The following is a 22,298-nucleotide window of genomic DNA, read 5'->3' as shown; positions in this document are numbered from 1 at the left end:
ATAACGTTTACACCTCACAGTATCGGTTTTCAACGCTCACCGATCAACGTCACTCCTCACAATCGGTTTTCTAGTTCACCGAAAACTTCACAACACATACGGTTTTCTAGCTCACCGAAAACCTTTCAACACTCACAATATAACAAATATAAATTTGTTCTCTACAATAGATGAGAACTCAATGAATCCTAATATCACTAAATCACACACTACTATCCAACAATATATTGTATAAAACACTATAAGCTCAAATGTGGATAAGTGTGATAAAAGAGAATAAATGAAATCTAACTCAATCAACAAACTAGCAATAATAATGTATAAATAATCAAGGACAAATTGCTAGAGAATAGAGTTAGAAAACTTCTCTATAAAACACAAGAGAGGTTGAAGAAGATTGATGATGAATTCCTCAATTTGAAGAGCAAGCCACCTCTTGTTAAACCAAACTAAAACTCTTAAACAAACTTTGATAATCTTTTAAACTTTTGTTAAAAACACATGAAAAACTGCATTTGCTGAAGAAGACATTGGGGGGTTTATATAGGAAGAGAAAACAGTGCACAAAACCCAATGAAGACCAGCAAAATATCCCAAAAAGCAAGAACCAGATTTTTCTCAGAACTAGCCGTTGGAGAGCTTATCAGTCGACTGACGGGCGGCGCCAGTCGACTGATGAGCTGGTCGTTAAGTTCAAATGCCAGCTTTTCAGTCGACTGATGAAAACTTATCAGTCGACTGACATGGTCAGTCGACACATCAGTCGACTAAAATGGAGCAGAGGCTAAATGAAGATTCCAGCCATATTTTTCAGTCGACACATCAGTCGACTGATCACAAGAAATCTGCCAGAATCAGTTCTGAAGATGATTTTTGAAGCTCTATTAAAAATAGCAAATAATTTCCAAAAAATGTAAAACTTTGGGGAAAGTTTATGAACATGAATATGAACATGTTGGAAAAGGAATTTTTCAAATAGCTCTTCCCATTTGTAAAAACATTTGAATATGCAAAAAGGCTAAAATACATGTTTTTCAAAACATGTTGTTTTTGTCATTTTGGTTCAAATCAACAAATGAAAACTTGTATATACTTATATGGGCATAGTAAAGGATATTAACATAGTTTATATGACCCAAAACATATTTGAATGTATTTTGCATAAAAACCTTTATTTTAATGAAAAATTCATAAATGATGTATGTGTGTGTATTTGAGCTCATAGAATGTCACACAGTATATAAACCTATACTAAGTATACCAAGAAGAATTCTTCTGAAGCCTGAGCTTGAATTGACTAGAGATGTGCATGGCTTCAATAAATGAGTTGTAGGTCAAATTCTTGTATATACCTGTATATGCTAAAACAACACTAAACAAGATACTGAAAACAAGATCAGTGGTAAATTGTTTGTTAAAGCATCATCAAAACAAGAGGACTCAACAAACTTAACAACCAGTCAATAAAGATGACAGCCAGTCCATAATCTTTTTGATAAAACGATAAACTCAACAAAACAACCTTGTATCAAAAAATAATTTTCTTTACAATCATACTATAACCTTAAAACAAACAAATAAGCTTATCAACAACCTCGTAAACTAAACAACAAATCCCTATGCTCAACAACACGATGACAATTGCATGTACAACCATTGTCTCTACTCTAAGTTCCATAACTGTGGGTGAATATAACTGGCTCCCTTTAATGAGATTGTACAATAACAAGACAGTTAAGATTCATAAGTGCGTGGAATACAATCAATTCAGTTGGATCAATGCGTGAATCACCTAGGAAGGCATGCATATGCTGGTGGAGATAGTCCTCTGGCTTACGTTCCTAGGAAGGCATGCATATGCTGGTGGAGATAGTCCTCTGGCTTACGTTTACACTGTATAGCTATACAGTATTAACGTAAGCCAGAGGGCTATCTCCACCAGCATATGTTTGCCTTCCCATGTGATTCACACATGACCCATCTGAATTGATTGTATTCAGTGCACTTATGAATCGTTACTGGGCGTTAATGTACAAACTCTTTGGAGAAAGCCATATACACTCACCCACAGATCATGGAACTAAGAGCAAAAACATAAGGGGATAACGTCTTCATCAGCGTGAGAGATATCCAAGATCTTCATCAGTGTGCGCAAATCTTGTCGCCATGACCTTCATCGGCGTGAGGACTAGCGTTGATCTTTTGATTAATGGCGAAAGGAGAACTTGAAGGTTTTGGGTAGAGGGTATAAGCTTGGGCTTCACATATAAATGATAGATGGTCAACAGAGAGTCGACGATGGGGAGATCGAGGAAAGATTATGCCGAAAGGGTATCTAACCTATCCTGTAGTTGAACAGGGGAAAGGATGGTGATGTTGCCACGTGGGATGTGGGGATAGGTAGGAGTCTAGGTTATATTAACTCTCCTCCTTGGGAACTAGGAGGAACATTGAATGCAGTAGCAGAGAATATGCCCCTGTGACCGTGACAACCAAGCGTTAGTGAATAACAGTAAGGGACCTAACAATAAACATAGCATTCAATCAATAAACCTAACAACCAAATAGTAACCTTAATAGCCAATCCATGACCTTAACATTTGTAACGATATACTTGATAACAAATCCATGTATATCACAATAAAACGTTAAACTATATATGTTTTCAGCGAAAGTTGCTTCCATTGTCGATTCCATTAAACTTCGATCGTTTTACATAAAATTACAATGAAAATAAGCAAAATTACAACTTTCGAGAAAATAACACAGAAATTGTTTATCAACTCCTGTTTTGTGGGACTTTGCCTGTGCCGGGAGTGCTTTGGCTCGTGGACCACCGATTCACAGATCGTGAGGGTGTTTAGGGATCTTTCCTTCGTTTATCGAAGTAAAGATTTAAAAACGAATATCTTATCGATGTAAGATATTTACTCTTCCAAAGATCAAGTCTGAGCTTAGATCTCTAGGAATCACCAAATGATGCTTGTCAAAGGGTGAAAGTTCTCTCTTTCTTCCTCAAAATCACCAAAGGCTCAAGTCTCTTCTGCTCCAAAATGCTCTCTGTCCTTTATTTCGTGTTTAGGGAGGTATTTGTAGGGGTAGGAGTGCACAACAGTTGAAATGGGGGCGAAGTAACTAACCAAACAACTGTTCTTTGGCCGCAGCAGTTGACATTGCCGCGGCCATTGGCGCGACAGTGTGGACTGCCGCGGCCAAAGAAGCGATTACCAGCACGTTCCATCGTGCTTGAAACTGTTCTCCCACGACTTTTAATCACCTTTTTCGTGGTTTAACTATTTGTCCACGTCAGCACACGTTCTATCTCTGATATGCCGTCACGTTGGTTTCAAATAATCATCGTATAACTGCCTTGTAACCGTCGCAGCACTCTCCTATAATAGCCGCTGCATCANGTCTCACTTCCTTTGAATGATTCCCTCTGATTAAGAGAATGACGTTTATCGTCTTTTCTTTGCCTTGAGTGGTATTTGGATGTCTGTAAGTATTTTTTGACGCCTACAGATACCCCCTCCAAAGTATCTCAGACTCATCATTTTTTGGAGAGGAGTCTGAACACTTTGGATATGATAAGTTTTCCTTGCAATTTCTTCAGTACTTTGTTGAGGAAGTTGCGTAACATAGTCTATGGATGGCTTCAATTCTTGACTTTTTTATCTTTTAGCCCATTCAGTGCTTTGTAGAATAGCTAAAATTCCTCCGGTGCTGCGTTTATCGCGTGGTCGCTGTCGAAGTCTTGAATTTGAGCTGCCGTCGAAGAATAGAGAAATAGTTTATACTCATATGCTCTATTGGAGTGTTCGGAAAATAGTTTAACCTCATATACCTGTTGGGAGGTTCAAGGAGATGCAGTTTATACTCATATACTCATTGGAGTGTTTGGGTATGTATTCCAAATAAAGCAGGAGATGTATGTGTTCAAACACCCAAGGGATCGTCGTGTATGCTGGATGCTCCTGCGCAGCAGTGTGGACTATGAAAATATCCACAGCCGTGACAGCATATACTACCGCGCTTGAGCGCTGTAGCGTGGACTGTCGTGCTTGAGCACGACAATATAGACTGCCGTGCACCGCTTCGGCCAGTCGGGCTTATAAGTTTGTTGTTGGGTCTTCTCGGGTCATTTTTACCCGCTTCTCTGAGTTCGAAATCCCTTCAAATCCTCTCAAATACCTTATAAAAGGTCCTTTGGCTTTCCTCTTCCCCATCTCTTCGAATTTTTGTGATTTTTCTTCAAACAAGATCTAGGGTTTCACATTCTTTCCCCAAATTTTGAGATTTTCCTCGGTTCTTTCAACTCTCGAGCTTAATATCTCTTATCCTCAGGTAAAACCGAACCTATTGGTCACGTTTTGGGTTTTAATTTTGACTTTTGCTTGGGATCTCATCTAAAAACCTTAGCTTTTTTGATTCTTTAGGTCAATTTCATCATGTCTCCAAAAAAGGCTCGTGTTTCGAAGGGGAAATCTGCAGCACCAGCACCTGAGGACGTCGAGACTACTACTATGCTGTTTGGAGGTGATTTTTCAACTCTCTATTTGTTTAAAACTGATGTTTTTGCCTGTATAACCTCGCTTGCCTCCTTTGAGAGGCATCCGGGAAGAGTTGACATCCTCCTTCGAGGGGATTGACGCTACAAAATTCATATCTTGTTTAATCAAGATATGTACCACAGCCAAAACATGAGTTTGGCTCAAACTCATGATTTTTTAGGTTTGGAATCGCTGTTCAGTTACCGCGGCAGCTCGTACTGTCGCGCCTGAGCGCGGCAGTGTATGCTGCCGCGGGAACGCACGGCAGCAACCACTGCTGCGGCTACTAAGTACGGGGGTTTCGCTATGTTTAGCCTTTTCATTCAATTGTTTTCCAACTTTTCTCTGCAGTCTCTTTTCCCTCTGTGGCCTTTTCTGACAGAGAAGACCCAGGCCAGAGTGGTACTCTTCACGCCTCCTTCAACGGTGACTTTCTAGTTAGAGAGGCCCGCCAGTTTAGAGAAGGTTGTGACGATAGTGTTCCTGAGTTAGTTCGTGAAGGGGGTCGTCGCACTCTGCGAGCATTGCTGACTGACTCGCCTTTAACTCCAATTCGCGATTCCACCGAACCGTTGAGGAAGCCTGATTACTTGTTCGGGGATTCGATTGAAGACCCAGATAATCTTTGTCGTGGTCCTGAAATTTGGTTGAATCAGCACGAAGGTGATTTTCTATTCCTTCCCCCGTTCCCTCGACAATGTTCAATTCTACAATTACGGAATTTGGCCGTTTCGAGGAAGATGTCATGGCACTTGACAGATGACCACGAACGCATTCATTGCGGGTTCGTTGGTAAAGATGTCAGTGCTCCTGGCTCCAGTGGTAGGCATACTATTCGCGGCCTTCACCCGGGGATACTTGGACCAGATAGTGGGCCTCAAAATGAGCTGATGATAAGGGCCAACACGGTTAAGAATAGGCTTGCTCGGGTCGGCAGAGAATTCCCCCTTTCGAAGTTCAGATGTTACGGGTGGGTTCATTCTCTTCCAGACAAATGGTGGGCTAGGATGACCAACTACGTACTTAATCGTTGGGATCAGGAGTTAAAGAACTTTGGATTATATGCTCCCATCCGAGCCAGCATGCATGGTCTCCCAGTAAGTGTAGATCACTTTCTCGCCTTGTTCGAGTCTTATAATCCGGAGACCAATACATTTCTTACTAAGTATGGGGAGTTAGGGCTTCCACTCTACGAAATGATGAAAGTGTCTGGATTGCCATTGGGGAATACTCCTTATCAGGAATATTTTCCAAACAACCGTCAGCTTATGAAGATGAAGAAGGCTGGCTCTCCCGCTTATGATATTCTCTGGGAATTAACTTGTCATTACCAGATAGCGATAGCCAGGATCGAGGTGAAGAGTAAGAAGGCAGCTCGGGTCAGTCTAAAACAGTTCGCCGACTACTTATTCCAGAATCTCGAGAGCCCGACCGGTGAAGCTGTCTGCGAATCACCTATTCTGACCCCTTCTGATGTTAATAGGCTGATTACAAAGATTAACGCCCAGTCTTATAGAACTGAGTCATCTGAAGGTGGCTTTCTTAGGGGTACAAAATTTAGTACTTTCTTGTGGCAATCCACAAAGAGAATGAAGCCTACGACTCTCCTTTCCGGCTATCTGGCTATATGGCTAAAGAGATGTGTAGTGCCGCATCAGTCTTCTGAGGAGCTTCCTCTTGAGATTCTTCTTCCCGTCGTACAATTAGCCATCGGAGGTAGGTTATCTTTACTCTCCAACATGATTGCCGACCTCCACAGCGGTTTGCGTAATTTGGCTAACACTTTTACAAAAGTGGATGTCGGGCCTTCGACTAAGATTCCCCTGTCGAGTGTTGAATTGCCATACACATACTTAATGGCGTGGATGGTCCTCCATCGAATAGACATGATGTCAGCACCTGACGTGTCCGATCCAGAAATTCCTTTGCTGTAGCTCTTGGAAGGATGTAAATAGCTGAATCCTTATCGACAATGGCCTGACAGGGTGAGGCAGTTTAAGAATGCTAAGTGCTGGGAATTTTATAAGTGTTTCCCTTCGACAATGGCCTGACAGGGTGAGGCAGTTTAAGAATGCTAAGTGCTGGGAATTTTATAAGTGTTTCCCTCGGTTTTCTGGTGCATATAAGAATGCTAAGTGCTGGGAATTTTATAAGTGTTTCCCTCGGTTTTCTGGTGCATATAATGACACACTTATTGATGAAGAGATGCCTAGGACCAACAGGACCTCCCTCAACATGGGTAATTTCCACTGGCTTATGAACATCCGACCAGGTTACAATGTTTTCCGGTCGAGGAACCTATGCAGGATCGAGACTTATTTTCCTTGCCGGTTTGCGCGACAATTCAGTTACGATCAATTATATGTCGGGAATCCTAATAAATGGTTGATAACCTGTGGCGGTCTCATCGATGGAGTGCGAGCCTGGTTCTGGAATGTTGCTGGTTGTACTGAAGCTCAATTTAGTTTGCCTGTCGCTGAGCCTGATCTTCACATGACCTTTGTTTATTGCCGGTGGATTTTAGCCGCTAACACTCCTGTTATGAAGAAGAAGATTTTCGAACTGGAATCCGAAGCTGTGGTTCGGAGAATTGTATCTTCCAAAAAAGGAAAGGAACCCGCTACGTCTTCCCGCAAAGGAAAACAAGCAGTTGATTCCGAAGAGAGTGATGACTTCGAAACATCCAGTAAGGAGGATGAAACCAAAGATGAAGCAGAGGCTGATATCCCTCTTTCTCCCGTGGCTCACAGGACTCGTCGAGCTTCCTCACCCCGATCACCCGGTGCTCCTTCTAAAGATATTCGAATGAGAGAGAAGAATATCCCCTTATCATCTTCTAATAAGATGATTGTCAGATGGCCTGCTTTCGAAGAAGAAGAAGAAGAAGAGGAAGATGTCACCCCACTTGTTGGTAGAAAGAGGTCCCAATCTTCTGCTTCTTCCGAGACTCAATCCTGCCCTATTCAAGGGTTTGAATTGCGCACCAAATTTCGGCACGAGAGTTCTGAAGTTCCTCGAGATACTCGTGTGTCAAAGAGGATTAAGAAGACGGCCCATCGACATCGTCAACTTCCCCCGTTGCTTGAAGAGGAGTTTACTCAGGATCTTCCGGTTGATCAAGGGGGTAAGATCTCATTCTTATCTCCTTTTCACTATTTTATCCTTGAATATAGTATCTTATTTATTCTTTTGCTAATGCAACTGAACCAGAAGAGGAAGGAGAAATCATGCCCGAACCTTCTTCTCCGGGTTTAATGGATGTTGATGAATCCAGCTTCACTCAACAAGTACACAGAGCGATGAGTGAAGAACCCCTCAACATGGACACTGCCCCTCCTCCGGTTACTACATCGACCTCGCCAACCGCCGACACAGGTACAGATGTTTTTTCATTTGGGGGCATTTCTGAGAGATAAGTGAATCGGAACATGTTCCTCTCCTACTAACTTGTGCGCTTTATCTTCTTTTAGTTAAACTAAAGGAGGTGAGTGCGGGTAGTAGCGCCGCTGACCCCGCAACTATTATTGAAGGTAATCTTATTTTTGTTTGCTTTGATTCTTTCATACCTCTTACATATGCACTGACGGTTCCTTCTGTTCAATAGACATCCCTACTAATGAGCCAAGAGATCAAGAACTTACCCATGATATGGGTATCGGAGATTTCAACGAACATGATTTCAATCTTGATATTTCTGAGGATGAGCACCAACGCATCTCCGATATACTGTCAGCTCCGGCTCCGACCGTGACTGCAGGACCAACCACTAGGGTCGATTCAGCTGAAGTAGGCGCATCAGAAGGTATGTATTTTAGGATACGAGTCTTCAATTAAGCTTTTATTTCTTATCTTTTAATGATTAGAATAAGAAATTTAGGTGTAGGACCAACGAATGAAGTTGATGCGTCTACTGTCATTGGCGAATGTGATCAACCTGAAGGTTTGGGTTTCCTGCTCTTGACAGGTCCCCCAGCTGAAATTGAACCGTCAGTTACTGTTCCTCCGACCTCCGATATTGTCGAAGATGAACCTGTTGTAACTTCCGATCCGACTCCAGTGGTTCATGAAGTTGGAGGGTCGAAGACTACCGTGGAAGAGCAACCTCCTGCAACTTCGTCTCAACTTGGTACGTCTCATCTTTGGTGCATCTCGTAGTTGGATTCATACTTGTAGAGTGTTTATTCATCTTTTTTCCTCATTTGTAGAACTTGTTCCTCAAGAATTTGTCGATCTGGATCCGAAGCCATCAGGGGCTTCAGGTGAACAATCGTCTGGTGTAGTGAATCAACCGATGAGCGTTATTCCTGAACAAATCCCGGTTGTTATAGAGTCCATTACAACCTCAACAAGCCAAGGTAACTCGGTTGTGAAGTCTTCCAGCGAGTGTACATACTTTTGTACTTATTTCATTTGTTCTCTTTGCAGCTCTTTCTTTATCGTTGTCCGAGCGTATTCAAGCTTTATTATTAGATGAAGATCCGGACAAAGTTGTCATTTGCGCTGACGTCCAAAGTTTCGTCCTCTTCTTAAACATCATGGTTGATTGAATTCTCCTTAAAGGTGCACCTTTCGAACATTTTAGGAAATCCCTCGATCGCCATATATCAGGAATTAGAGAACATGGATGCACAGAATTATCTGACTCGATCGAAGCTTATTTATCCAACCTTAAACAAAACGCCGAATATCTGCAGAATCTTCGTGTTAGTGGCGCTCCTTCTTATATTGCTCCTCGAATGGACTTGAGGTTGCAGGCATGGCGTGATTCTCAGAAATCTGCTGAGTCCGAACTTCAAAGGCTGCAAACCCGCATTGATCAACTTAAGGAGAGCGTTGCTAAGAAAGCACAGATCAAGGTTGACCTGTATCGTGATTTAGAGTCGAGTCAAGTGGAGATAGCTCGGTTAGAGGAGCAACTTGTGAAAGCTAGGGACACTCATGAAATTTTGAAGTCCGATCTGGCGGAGGTAACCCGAGCCGAGGTGGATCTGCTTCGACAGTTGAATCTTCAAGGCAAGATTTTTGCTGATAAGTCGCAAGAGGTCGTCAGCATTCGAAGCGTGGATGAAGAAAACTTTAAAGCCAACTTGATACCCGAGCTCGAACTAGCTTATGTAACAGAGCTCTCCCAATTAGAGGACCAAATTCGTCATTACAAACTATTGTAATTTTGGGAACATACATTTCTTTTTTTTTTTGCTATTTTGTTTGAACTCTTTTGGTTAGTATAGTGAACTTTTTGCTCATTGATATTTTAATTATTGTTACTCATTCTTGTTTAGAATAAATAGCCATCATACTCATAGAATTTTTGGCAAATCCTCAGCCATCAACGGGTTTGATATGCCTTTACCGATTACCGTTTGAATCGGGCTAGTATGTGAATTATCTAAGTTTGTTTCACATATAACGTTGCGCTAAAAGCATTAAACTCTTTTAGACTTTGAAGTACAATGTTGAATATGTAGGCTACATGTGTTAGATGTAGGCTTATCTCTAATAAGGGATAGAGATAATATCCCCCATGCGTAAATGGCATGGCTTTTGAAATGCAAATAGGTCACATTTTCTATGCGGGAAAATGGACCCAAAATTATAAAGAAAGAATTGGGTATTCTATCTTTCAATCCCTTGTTTGTTGGTAGAGATAAACCCTAGAATCGGATAGGAATAATTTCATATTCCATCTCTTGGTCTCTTGTTTGTTGGTAGAGATAAACCCAAAATTGGAGAGAAAGAATTTTATATTCTATCTCCTAGTCTCTTGTTTGTTGGTAGAGATAAACCCAAAATCGGAGAGGAAGAATTTTATATTCTATCTCCTGGTCTCTTGTTTGTTGGTAGAGATAAACCCAAAATCGAAGAGGGAGAATTTTATATTCTATCTCCTGGAGTAAAGGAAACTCGAAGTGGGATCTCCACTTAGAGAATTCGGATTGGTTTGAATAATCCTAACTGTCATAAGGTTTGATTATCCAATTCAAAAGTAGACCTTTCGTTCGTAAAATTGAATCGAAAGGGGATTTTGGTTGTGGTCCTAACTGTAGTAAGGTTTGACCAAGTGAGCGTTTTGAGACGATCCTAACTGTAGGAAGGTTTGATCGTTTGATTTGTGGACCTCTCGTTCATTGAAGGAATCGAGAGAGGGTTTTGGTTGTGGTCCTAACTGTAGTAAGGTTTGACCATTTGATCTGTGGACCTCTCGTTCATTGAAGGAATCGAGAAGGGATTTTGGTTGTGGTCCTAACTGTAGTAAGGTTTGACCGGGTAGGTAGTGGAAGTAAGGTACAAATAACGATGAGAATGTTAACTTGTACACAACACCTGATGGGAGTTTTTTTTGTGTCAAACTATAAGGACTTAACACGAAGAGGCTTGATAATCACTATGGATCAGTTGATTAAAATTTTGGATGTTGTGTCAGGACTTCAACAGTGGGAGTGTTAAAGGCTTAAGCACAGTGGGGGTTTGAATGGTTTTAATCCATGACGGATTCCAGTGGACCCTTCGTCGATCGATTTGATCGGTGAGGGATTTTGTGAGGAAAGACTAATTGTTTACAGATTTGAATCTCATCTCAACAAAAACTGTAAAAGAACTTTATGATAATAAAAAACAATGAATTATTCAAATGATCAGTTTCTCATTTAGAACAGTTAACTGATCTTGGGTTATCCCGAAGTATCCTATACAGGATTCTCTAGGAACTTCTCATTCTACATAGGTTATCCTGAACATATTACGGATAATATTTTTTCAGGAACTTCCCATTTATTGGCATCATTAATTTGTTGCCATCCTGTGTAATCAGGCGATAAGCACCGTTGGAATAAACTGTTTCTATCACAAACGGTCCTTCCCATTTGGGTTCGAATTTTCCTTTATTCTTGAAGTTAAGGATCATAGGCTGTCTTTCAGCTAGGACCAAGTCTCCTTCTTTAAAACTCCGTTGTCGAACCTTCTTGTCGAAAGCTCGGGAAATTCTGGCTTGGTAGAACTCAATATGCTGTTGAGCTTCTAAGCGCTTCTCGTCGAGCATCTCGAGTTCTTCGAGACGTTTCTGATGTTGTTCTTCGGTTGTCATCTAGGTTGCGAGAGCAATCCGAAGAGATGGAATTTGTATTTCTAATGGAAGAACGGCTTCACATCCGTATACCAACGAATACGGGGTCGCTCCCGTCGGTGTACGTACCGTGGTACGATAGGCCCATAGAGCCGCGCTAAGTTTGTCATCTCAATCTCGTTTATTAGTTTTCACGAGTTTTGACAAGAGCTTTATGATTGTTTTGTTGAAAGCTTCAGCCAATCCATTTGCTGTGGGATTGTAAGCCGTCGACAAAATGTCCTGAATTTTGAACTTCTCGCAAAACTTGATGAAGGTGTTGCTGATGAATTGGAGACCGTTGTCATGTATGATTCGTCTTGGGACACCATGCCGGTAGATGATATGGTGTTTGATGAATGCAATGACGTTACTCGTTTTAACTTCTCTGAGCGGAATCGTTTCAGCCCATTTGGAAAAGTAGTCGGTAATTGCTAGGATGAACCGATCACCTTTGACTGACAGGGGATTTATAGGAACAACAATATCCATTCCCCAGGTCTCAAACGGCCATGACGTTGCTGATGGGTGTAGATGCTCTGGAGGCTGGTGCATATAATTTGCATGTAATTGACATGCTTGACATCGTCGGGCATAATCAGCTGCGTCCTTTATCATAGTTGGCCAATAATATCCAATTCTTCTAAGTCGGTCGCAGAGCTTAGGACCGGGTTGATGTGCACCACACGTCCCCTCATACGCTTCTTTGAGTGCTTGTTCTGCTTCCTTATTGGATAGACAACGGAGTAATAGACCATCGTACGACCGTCGGTATAACATTTGTGACTCAGCGTTGTAGTAAAATCTCGGTGCTCTCCGCCGAATAGAATACCTTTCTTTCACGTCTTCAGGTAAGATACCGTGCAGGACATAATCAATAATAGGGAAATGCCAATCTCGAACTTCGGGTTCAACTCTTGTTGAATATGCTTCTTTGGCCACCGAGTCTTAGATCGGAATAATAAGTTGGTGAGTTCTCACTGTAATTAATTGTTCTGTCTCGGGAGGTTGAGTCAGAGATACCGACAATGCCGCCAATGCGTCTGCGTATGTATTTTGAAGATGCGGAACGTACTCGATGAAAAATTCTTCAAACGAGCTTGCCATCTCTATGGCCACCTGGTGGTATGGAATCAGGTCTCGATTTCTGACTTCATACTCTCCTCGAATCTGATTAACTACTAATTGAGAATCTCCAAAAGCTTCAAGGTATTCGACCCCCAGCTCTTTGGCAAAATTGAGTCCAATTATCAATGCGTTGTACTCGGCTACATTATTAGAGCATGGTTCGGTCAACGAGTATGCTCTAGGTAAAATATGCTTTCCCGGGGAAACTAAAACGACCCCCACTCCTGAGGAGATTTTAGAACATTCGGGCACGCTTGCCACGTTGGTTGCTCGGGAAGCCCCATCGAAGTATAGTTGCCACACTCGTTGATGTGAAGTGATATTAACTTTGTGAGTTTCATCCGGCAGATCGTCGTACAACTCCACTACATCTTTCGTATGATTTTCCACCAAAAGATCGCAAATAGCTCGTCCCTTAACTGATTTTTGTTGTTTGAAATACAAATCATATTGCGATAACAGTAGAGCCCACCTGGCTAAACGCCAATTCATAAAGGCCGGTTGGGTCATGAATACTCGGATTGGATTTATGTTGGAAATGACGTAAATTGTTTGTCCAACTAGATAGTGTCGCATTTTCTGGATTGCGAACACCAGTGCGAGGCATTCTTTCTCAATCATCGGATAACGAGACTCAGCTCCTACCAATGTACGACTCAGATAGTACACAGCTTGTTCGTGGCCGTTATCGTCGTCTTGTGCGAGTAATGCACTTAACGAATGGCTCGTCGCTTTGACATAAATCAAAAACGGTCTGCCTGATTTCGGTGCAACGAGAATAGGTGGATTCGCCAGATATTTCTTAATATCTTCGAATGCCTTTTGGCATGCTTCATCCCAAACGAACGACACGCCTTTCTTCGTGAGTTTAGAGAATGGTTGACATTTTCCAGATAGATTTGATATAAACCGACGGATATATGCCAATCGACCTTGCAACCCTCTGAGTTCTTTAATATTCCTCGGGGGTTGTAATTCATGTATCGCCTTAACCTTATCAGGATCGATATGAATACCTTTTGTGGTGACGACAAATCCAAGAAATTTACCACTGGACATTCCGAGGAAAGACTTAGTTGGGTTCATCTTTAACTGATGAGTCCTCATAAGTTCGAACATTGTCTTCAGATCGTTAATGTGATCGTTTTTATCACGACTCTTAACGACCAGGTCATCAACGTAGCATTCGACTATTTTCCGAAGGTGTTCTTGAATGATCTTCGTCATCGCTCGTTGATATGTAGCACCGGCGTTCTTCAAACCGAAAGGCATAACGGTATAACAAAAAACGCCAAGATGTGTTCTGAATGTTGTATGCTTTTCATCGTCTGGGTGCATCTTAATCTGATTATACCCAGAAAATCCGTCCATAAATGACATTCTCTCAAACCCGCATGTGTTGTTAATAATGACGTCCGTAATCGGTAAGGGGAAGTCGTCTTTAGGACAGGCGGCGTTTAGATCTCTAAAGTCAATGCAGATTCTGATCTTTCCGTTCTTTTTAAGAACTGGAACGATATTGGCCAACCAATCAGGATGTTGTTCTTCTCTGACAAAACCCGAATCAATTAGTTTCTTGACTTCAGCTTCAATTGCCTCCATAATCTGCGGACGAAACTGTCTTTATTGTTGTTTGACAGGTTTGACATCCGGTTTAATATTAAGGTTGTGCATTGCTACATCTGGATCGAGTCCTGGCATATCTTCGTAATTCCAAGCGAACACGTCGATATACTCTCGAATGAGGGCGATTAGTTCCTCTTTCTCATCCGGTGGAAGATCACCACTAATAAATATAGGTTTCGGATTACTTTCGTCACCCATATTAACCTGGACTACTTTATCCTCAGTAGGAGGTTCTCTTTGCTCAAATCGATCACCATATTGGATATTCATGTAATGCATCCAGCGATCTTCCCAAGTGGGCAACTGATCGTCTCCTTCTGTTGTGGAAGGATCAACCGTTGCCATGTTCGACATTAGGGCTTTGAATCTTTCTCCAATGCTCACGTCGGAATCCCAGGTTGAAGCATCGGATGAATGCCCACTCTTATTTATCAGTTGGCTAATAATCTGCTGGCCATATTCGTCATCAGATGATGAAGCATAACCTAGACCCCTTTTATAGCTATAATAATTATCAGGTCTCCCTTTTGGTACGTAGGCAGGACGGGGTGGAACCCTAACACCTTGACCAAAATGAAGACCTTCACCAAGCGAGAGGTCATAGCCTTGGCTCGTCATATAACCATTCGCTTGTGAACTGTATCGAGAGAAATGCTGCTCGGGTTCTTCATCATCTGAATAGATGTCTAAGAAAAGATCTGGGGTAGGGGATGGTTCCCCTTTCCCAAAAACTACTTCTTTTTCACCCCCTGTCTTTGCGGGTAGGAGCATAGTTGTTCCGTCTGAACTTTGGATGTGTTTCGTTATCGTACAAGACGAACGAAGTGGCATATGTAGACTAGGGTCATCATACAATTCCTGTATTACATCATCGATACAACACGAGTACTCTAAATCATTGTTTATTATTTCATCGGCAAGCTGCCAGTTACAACTTTCATCCGACGAATTACCACCGTCAAGATCGATTACAAGAGGTTCAATGTCATTTAGCACAAGACCTTCACTATAATCGAGCCTAGCTTCGGTATCAGCTTCTTCTCCGCTGTCCGTACCATGGGCCGATGGTTCAGTATCGGATTCAACACCATAAAGAAGGGAGTCAGTAAAGTAGTTTTCTAACCCCTTGAATGGTTGCTTATCCGCGACCACCGTCTTGACCTCATCATTAGTATCGACATATTTCAAACACTGATGGAGGGTCGAGAGAACTATAAGATTACTGTGGATCCATGGGCGACCCAACAGTAAATTATAGGAAGTCTCTGCATCGATTACATAGCAGGTAACTTCGGACTTCAAATCTCCGAGCTGACACTTCACCCGAATTTTTCCCAACGGTCTTGATCCACTAGTGTTAAATCCGTAGATAACGGTTCCTGTGGAGGCTAGTTTGCTGGTGGGAATTCCGAGGTGGTACATCAATCGTAGCGGCATAATGCTGACGACGGAACCCGGGTCAACTTGGATCCGGTTGACAACGCTCGAACTGATATATCTAGTAAAATATAAAGTTCTGTCATGCTTTGAGTTCCTGACTTGCATGTCTTCTTTCGTGAAAGCAATGCAAGGAAACTTTGTGGCTGCCAGATTGTAATGTTGAATCGACGACTTTGGCTCTTCGGGAGCTGGCTTAATCTGAGTAAGGAATACATCAGAATCAACCAAGGCTTCTTGTAACGCTTCTCTGGTATCTTTCGAGAGGCGTAGTAACTCGTATAGCGTAATCCTTGCTGGGATGTTAGCTAGCTAAGCCATAACGTCGAAACGATATGGTGCGTTCGAACTTTCCGGTTTGTCTCGTCCGATCGGTCGGTTGAAACGAGACTGTTTCGGAATTTGAACTTCTTTGTGTTGGGGTTCCTTTTCTTTTTGCTTAGCCGGTTGTTACGGCTTCCCAGCAGCTACAGGAGGAGTTACAACTACCCCCAGCTCCGTCAGAGTTGTAGAATTTGGGTTAGAGGTTTCAGGATATTTATAATGGTATTCATTCCCACCCCTTGTAGCGAAAGATTCCTGCTCTTCTTCAGAAAGCGGTAAAGCTAGAATCTGTTCATCATTCTTCTCGGGAATTGCCGAGGCTCCATAACAAGACTTCTCTTTCCAGATGTGGATGTCGTCTATTGTTCATCTTCAAGCAAATCCGGATGAACCCAAAGGATTTCGCCGTTGGGGGTTGTGTGAGATACAAGCCCTTTTTGGCGCTGTCCATGAGGGTCATCGTTGATGGTTTGCATCTTGACCTTTGATACTGGTTCGGCTTGAAACCAGGATAAAGGAACCGATCCGAAGATGATAGACACCGCATTTGCACCTACTTTCTTCTCTTTAGGCTTTGGTGTCACGATACCAACATCGATTAAGGTTTGTATTTTGTCTTTTAAGCCATAACACGCCTTAGTGGGATGGTGGACCCTTCTGTGATATGCACAATACTTCGGGTCATTAGTCTTCGTTGCTTCTTCTTGGTTTGTGACCGGTGGAAGCTTGATCTTGTTGTTATCCAGCAGGTATTTGAAGATGACTGGAACTTCATCATCCTTAAAAGAATACTCCTTCGGGAATTTAGGCTCTAAGGCCTTAAACTGCTTCGGAGGCTGTTGATTCTGATTCGGCGCCAATTGGAAGGATGACTGCTGTGGTTGTTGTTGTGGCTGTTGTGATGTTTGATGCGCATCAACAGCAGCCCCAGACCCTCTTCCTCTACCTCGAGAATTAAAGTTCTGTTTTTAAGGATTATCTTGTGGCAGTCCCCTCTCCAACTTCTTTCTCTTAAGAAAGCGCTCGTGTTGTTCACCTCTCACTTTCAACGGAGTCGCCATCTTTTGTATGTAGAGAAAATTGTAAAGAAGAGAATAAAGAAAATGTGACTTTGATTCCTTTGATCTCGGTTACAACTTGATTACAAAAGAGAGGAAAACGAATTTGGTTTTCCCCTTTGTTTAAAACTGGGTTCTTCTTGGCAGCGATGGAGTGCTTCCTTCGATTGATTGCGTCGAACTTGCTCTCCGTTGACGATCCGACCGTCTTTATCTCGTGGGAACGATGAACTTTCGTGGAAAGTTTTATGAATAACTCTGAATGAGTTTTAGAACTCTGAACGAGTTTGAACTCTGTGAATAGAGTTGTTGGAACCGAAAATTCGGTTAAGGATCAAGCTGTTTTTCTGTTGTCGAAGAATCCTCTCAGATTTGATCTTCTGAGGTTGATTCAAAAATCCTATCTCCAAGGATTTCGTTGCTGTTGTTGCCGAATCTCCAAACCTGAGTGGTTTTGATGATAAAGAATCCAACCTCTGATCTGATTATCAAAAATCCGATCCCTTAACTCTGTCGAGTTTGTTGATATTTTATAGGGGGATAAGGGGTTGTAACTGACCCCTATATCCGCTCCTACGTGGGCGAAAATCCCTCAGAACGTGGGATAAACGGTTTTGGAACCGTTCGACTCATGTTTGAGTGAGTCAAACGCCCAATCTGGCGTTCAGAACCTCAACTTCGTGTTCTTTGAATTGAGACGCGAAGTTGGGTGTTAGCTGAACACCATTGAACGCGAGGGTCGCTCACGTTTGGCTTGTGCATTGACGACGCGAGGGTCGCTGTTGGTTGAACACCATTGAACGCGAGGGTCGCTCACGTTTGGCTTGTGCATTGACGACGCGAGGGTCGCCTTCATTTCCAAAGTTATGACGCGGGGATGACACCCGCGTTTCAGAAGGAGTTAGCTGATTTGTAACTTCTTCTGTAGAGCGTTGCAAGGACCGTTGTTCAATAATCCTAGCTTTAGCTGTTGTGGGGTGTGAAAGCCGTCAGATTGTAACTTTCACTGTAGATTGTGAAGACTGCTGCATAGAGTTTTCATCAGTCGTCAGAAGTGTCGTTGAATTGTAAAAGTCCTCTATTTACCGCTTTCGACTGCCGACCCGAAAACTATTTGATTGTAGCTTTCGTTGTAGGAGCTAGACGGGAATCAACATCCATAGTGTCTTAAAGATGAATATTCGCCCATAGCTCTCTACCAAGCAACTATTCGACTATATGTTTCGATCATCGACCCGAAAGCTATTTGATTGTAGCTTTCGTTGTAGGAGCTAGACGGGAATCAACATCCATAGTGTCTTAAAGATGAATATTCGCCCATAGCTCTCTACCAAGCAACTCACCAACTGAGTCCAACTTTTTATTTCTGAAATCGTCCCACTGCTCATCAGCATCTCTAATAGTTGCTACGATATTAGCCATGCTGTTGTCACAGCCATCAAGATCAATCATCTCAGAGGTGAGGTCGCGTTTGTGGCAATTGTGGAGTTGCGGATACAGTGATTGGGAAGTCGTCTGATTGTGACCTCCGTTGTCGGAGCTTGTTTGAATAAGCTATCTATTGTGATTTTTAGACAGCCTACAGAACCCCCTCCAAAGTTTTCGAAAGTTCGCGGTTGACTGGGACGAATTTTCGGAATACTTTGGATCCCAGAATTTGGTGGATTGATTGCTCTTCCCGCCTGATCGAGTCAGATGATTTCGCCGTTGTTGACTGTACTCTATCTGTACTCCTCCAACAGACTCCCCAGTGGAGTCGTTTGTTTCTTCCTGGCTTTGGTCGCCTTGGTAACCAAGAAATTACTGTCATAATGGTCCAAACACAGAGATCTCTTTTCTGTACTTGAGGATTGGAACGCGTGGGTGAACTCAGCGTTGAGAAATTTGAACGCGTAGGTGAGCATCGCGTTTGGAAGCTGAATCAACTCGAACGCGAGGGTCGAGTTTGGGCGGGCTGATGGCCTCGAATCCCGTCCGTTAGGATTTGACAGCTCATAGCTGTCTATAAATAGACCGCTAGGGGTCAAATCAAGAGTCATTTGACTCTTCTTGAAAATTTAACGAAAAAGAAATTTCGTTTTCATCTCCGGCGAAAACTATTCTTCTTCTCCGACGAGATTCAATGGCACCAAAGAAGTCCTCCAAGTCCGACGTCGCTTCCAAGCCTGATGCCGCCGTGGCTCGAGGATCTGCACCGTCGGTGCCGACCGGCGGCGCCGCTGCTCAGGCGAATGTGACGCCCCAGCTTCCTTTGATCGGTGGTTGTTGACTTCAACGCAAGCACTGCTTATGATGGGGACTATAAGTGGCTGCGGAGAGTTGAGGACCGCAACCTTTTCTTGCCCAACATGGAGAGGATGTTCCCCATATCTTATTTCCAATGCGCTTCTGTCCCGAGGCGTATGGATTGGCCCCTGGTTAAGGATCAAGATGGGGTTGCTCTCGGAACTCTGACTTTCCATGGGGTCCGCACCGTTGGTTATAATCGGCAGGTGACAACTTTGCGGCCGAGTTTATTCGCTAAGGAGTATCCCCTTGGAGAAGTGCCCAGTCCGGCGAAAACCTTTGTTAAGAGGTTCTTGGAAAAGAAGGGAGAGTTCCCTGCACAAGGATTTAGAACTCCTGGCTGGGTTCATTCTCCAGCGGCGGGATGGTGGGCTCAGATGACCAAGTTTGTTCTGAAGGAATTGGAAGCTCCCCTCGCTCAAGCTGGACTGCTAGTTCCTGTGCGGGCTACTGAGTTCGGGATCATCCAGAGCCACTTTCATTTTTTCTCTATACTGGAGAAGTATAACCCTGATAGTTGCACTTTCTTCACCCCTGTGGGGGAATTAGGCTTCGCTCTTCATGAGATGCATGAAGTCTCAGGTCTTGTTCTCGGAGACTTGCCGTACGAAGAATTTGTTCCGGGATCGACGGAGCTCCAAATTTTAAAGAAGACCAGTCCGGAAATTTATGCCACTCTCTGGGAAGTCATATGTCACTTCCACATTTGCATGCAGCTGACGGGGGCACGTGGATGCGGCATCAAGCAAGTGTCTTGGGCGGAATATTTATTCCATAACTTGACCACTAAAGGAGCTTCAGTGACCCGCTTGCCTGCCAGTACTTTGGAGGAGGTTCAGGCTCGGATCGACGACGCGACCTCTCACTACACCAATGAGGCCAAAGAGGATGTTTTCCCGGCTCATACGGAGTTCGAGAGCTTCCATTATCAAGCTCTGATTCCGATTTCCGACACAGCGCTGCTAGCCGGATTCTTAATGTTGTGGCTCAAACGCTGTGTCGTCCCTACTAGGCCGGTCGATGCCCTTACCGTTGAGGTGGTCTACCCAGCTGTCCTTTTGGCGCACGGGAGACCTGTGAGCCTCCTCAGTGCTATGGTGGGCTGTCTGCAGTATGGACTGCGGGAGTTGGCCTCCGACTTTGTTGGTGTTACAGAAGTGGAGTCCGAGGGTCACAAGACTTTCAAAACTCCCAATCCCAGGGTGCCAATGCCATATACATATTTGATGGCTTGGTACGTGCTTCACTGTCCTCCTATAATGAGTGCAGCTTCTCCCCCGGGAGACTCATTCACCCCATTTGTGCAACGACTAGAGTCCGCGAAATGGGAAGGGGGTTACATGGTTAGAATTCGCCAAATCTTAACGCGAGATTCCAATTTCCATATCTACCGCTGTTTCCCTGATTTCGAGGGCGGTGTCTATGGAGCAGAATATCAGGATATGGCAGGCCCTAATGGATTCACTCAGCTGAGCGGGGGTGTTTTCCACTGGCTTCTATCCATCAGGCCAGGTTATCTGATCTTTCGGCAAGGCGTCAACTGTTTCGTCGAGCCTTACCAACCCTATAGGTTTGCTCGCCAATTTGGGTATGATCAGTTGTATGTCGGGAACCCTCGTCCTCAGCTCTCAGTTATAGCCAACTTATATGAAGGAGCCAGGGCTTGGTATTATTCTGTGGCAGGTTGTACCAAAGCCATCTTCAAGCTTCCCCAGAAAGCTGTTAACTCTTACACCTCCATCAGCTTCTGCAATTGGTATTACGCCGCTTCTCAGACTCCTGGGAAAAGAAAACTTTCTGCTGATGAAGCCGGCCAATATGATAAACAGATTCGTCGGAAACTTCTGGTGGATTCTCCTCCCAAAGACCAGCCAAAATCCAAGTTGATGGCTGAGGCCATCAAAGCTGCTATAAATGAAGAACAACAGGAATCGTCCGTGGCGGGCCTGCCGCATAGAGCTGGCCTTCGTTCTCACGGCCCAGCTTTATCGGGCGAAGCCTCTTCTTACCATCCTCCTGAGGATCAAGAGGATGAATTATTGGAGGCGGACGCAGAATCTGCACCAGTGATGGACCTTCCCAGGTCTCCTGCCTTAGAACCAGGGGGTCTTGAAGAGAATCCATCCCCTTCTCCTTCAGCCTTAATGTCATGAGCTGATGATATGGTTCCTAGTCCTACGACGGGACTTATGAGAAGACCAACTGATGGTGCAAGTCTTGAGCCTTCAGCTGCTCAGGATGATGATGAGCGAGTTGATTATGACGACTCCCCAACTGGTGATGCAACTGACGGAAATAGAGGTGATGGGGACGTTGATGTTGGCAACATGTCAGGTGACGGTGAAGATAACGATGAGCATGATTCCATCGATGACGTCACCACTTTTGATGATGACGCTCCCAAGGTCCCGTCTGATAAAGCATCAGGTTATACTCCTTTCTATCTTACCGGTAAGCTTGGTTTGTTTCGACTTCTTCCACATGCTTTTTCTGCGTTCCGACCGTTTTTTCGTGCAGGTTCACCTACTCCCGGGACTACTTCAGCTGCTCCTTTAGAGCAAGAACCTGCGCAAGTGTCGGCTCCTTTAGAAGAGCAACATTTACCTGGTTCTCCTACGGCGACTGTTCCGCCTGTAGCGTTGCCTGAAACTACTGCCGCTACTCCTCATCCGGAACAACAGCTCGTGCAGGTATCAGCCCCTATGCAAGAGCAACCCTTGCCTGACTCTTCTGTAGTAGCTACTTCACCAAAAGCGGTGATGAAGATCTCGCTCACCCCAACGGAGG

The sequence above is a fragment of the Asparagus officinalis genome, chromosome 8 (assembly GCF_001876935.1).
Source record: "Asparagus officinalis chromosome 8, Aspof.V1, whole genome shotgun sequence".
Taxonomy (NCBI): Eukaryota; Viridiplantae; Streptophyta; class Magnoliopsida; order Asparagales; family Asparagaceae; genus Asparagus; species Asparagus officinalis.
Note: the sequence above shows the minus strand (reverse complement) of the source record.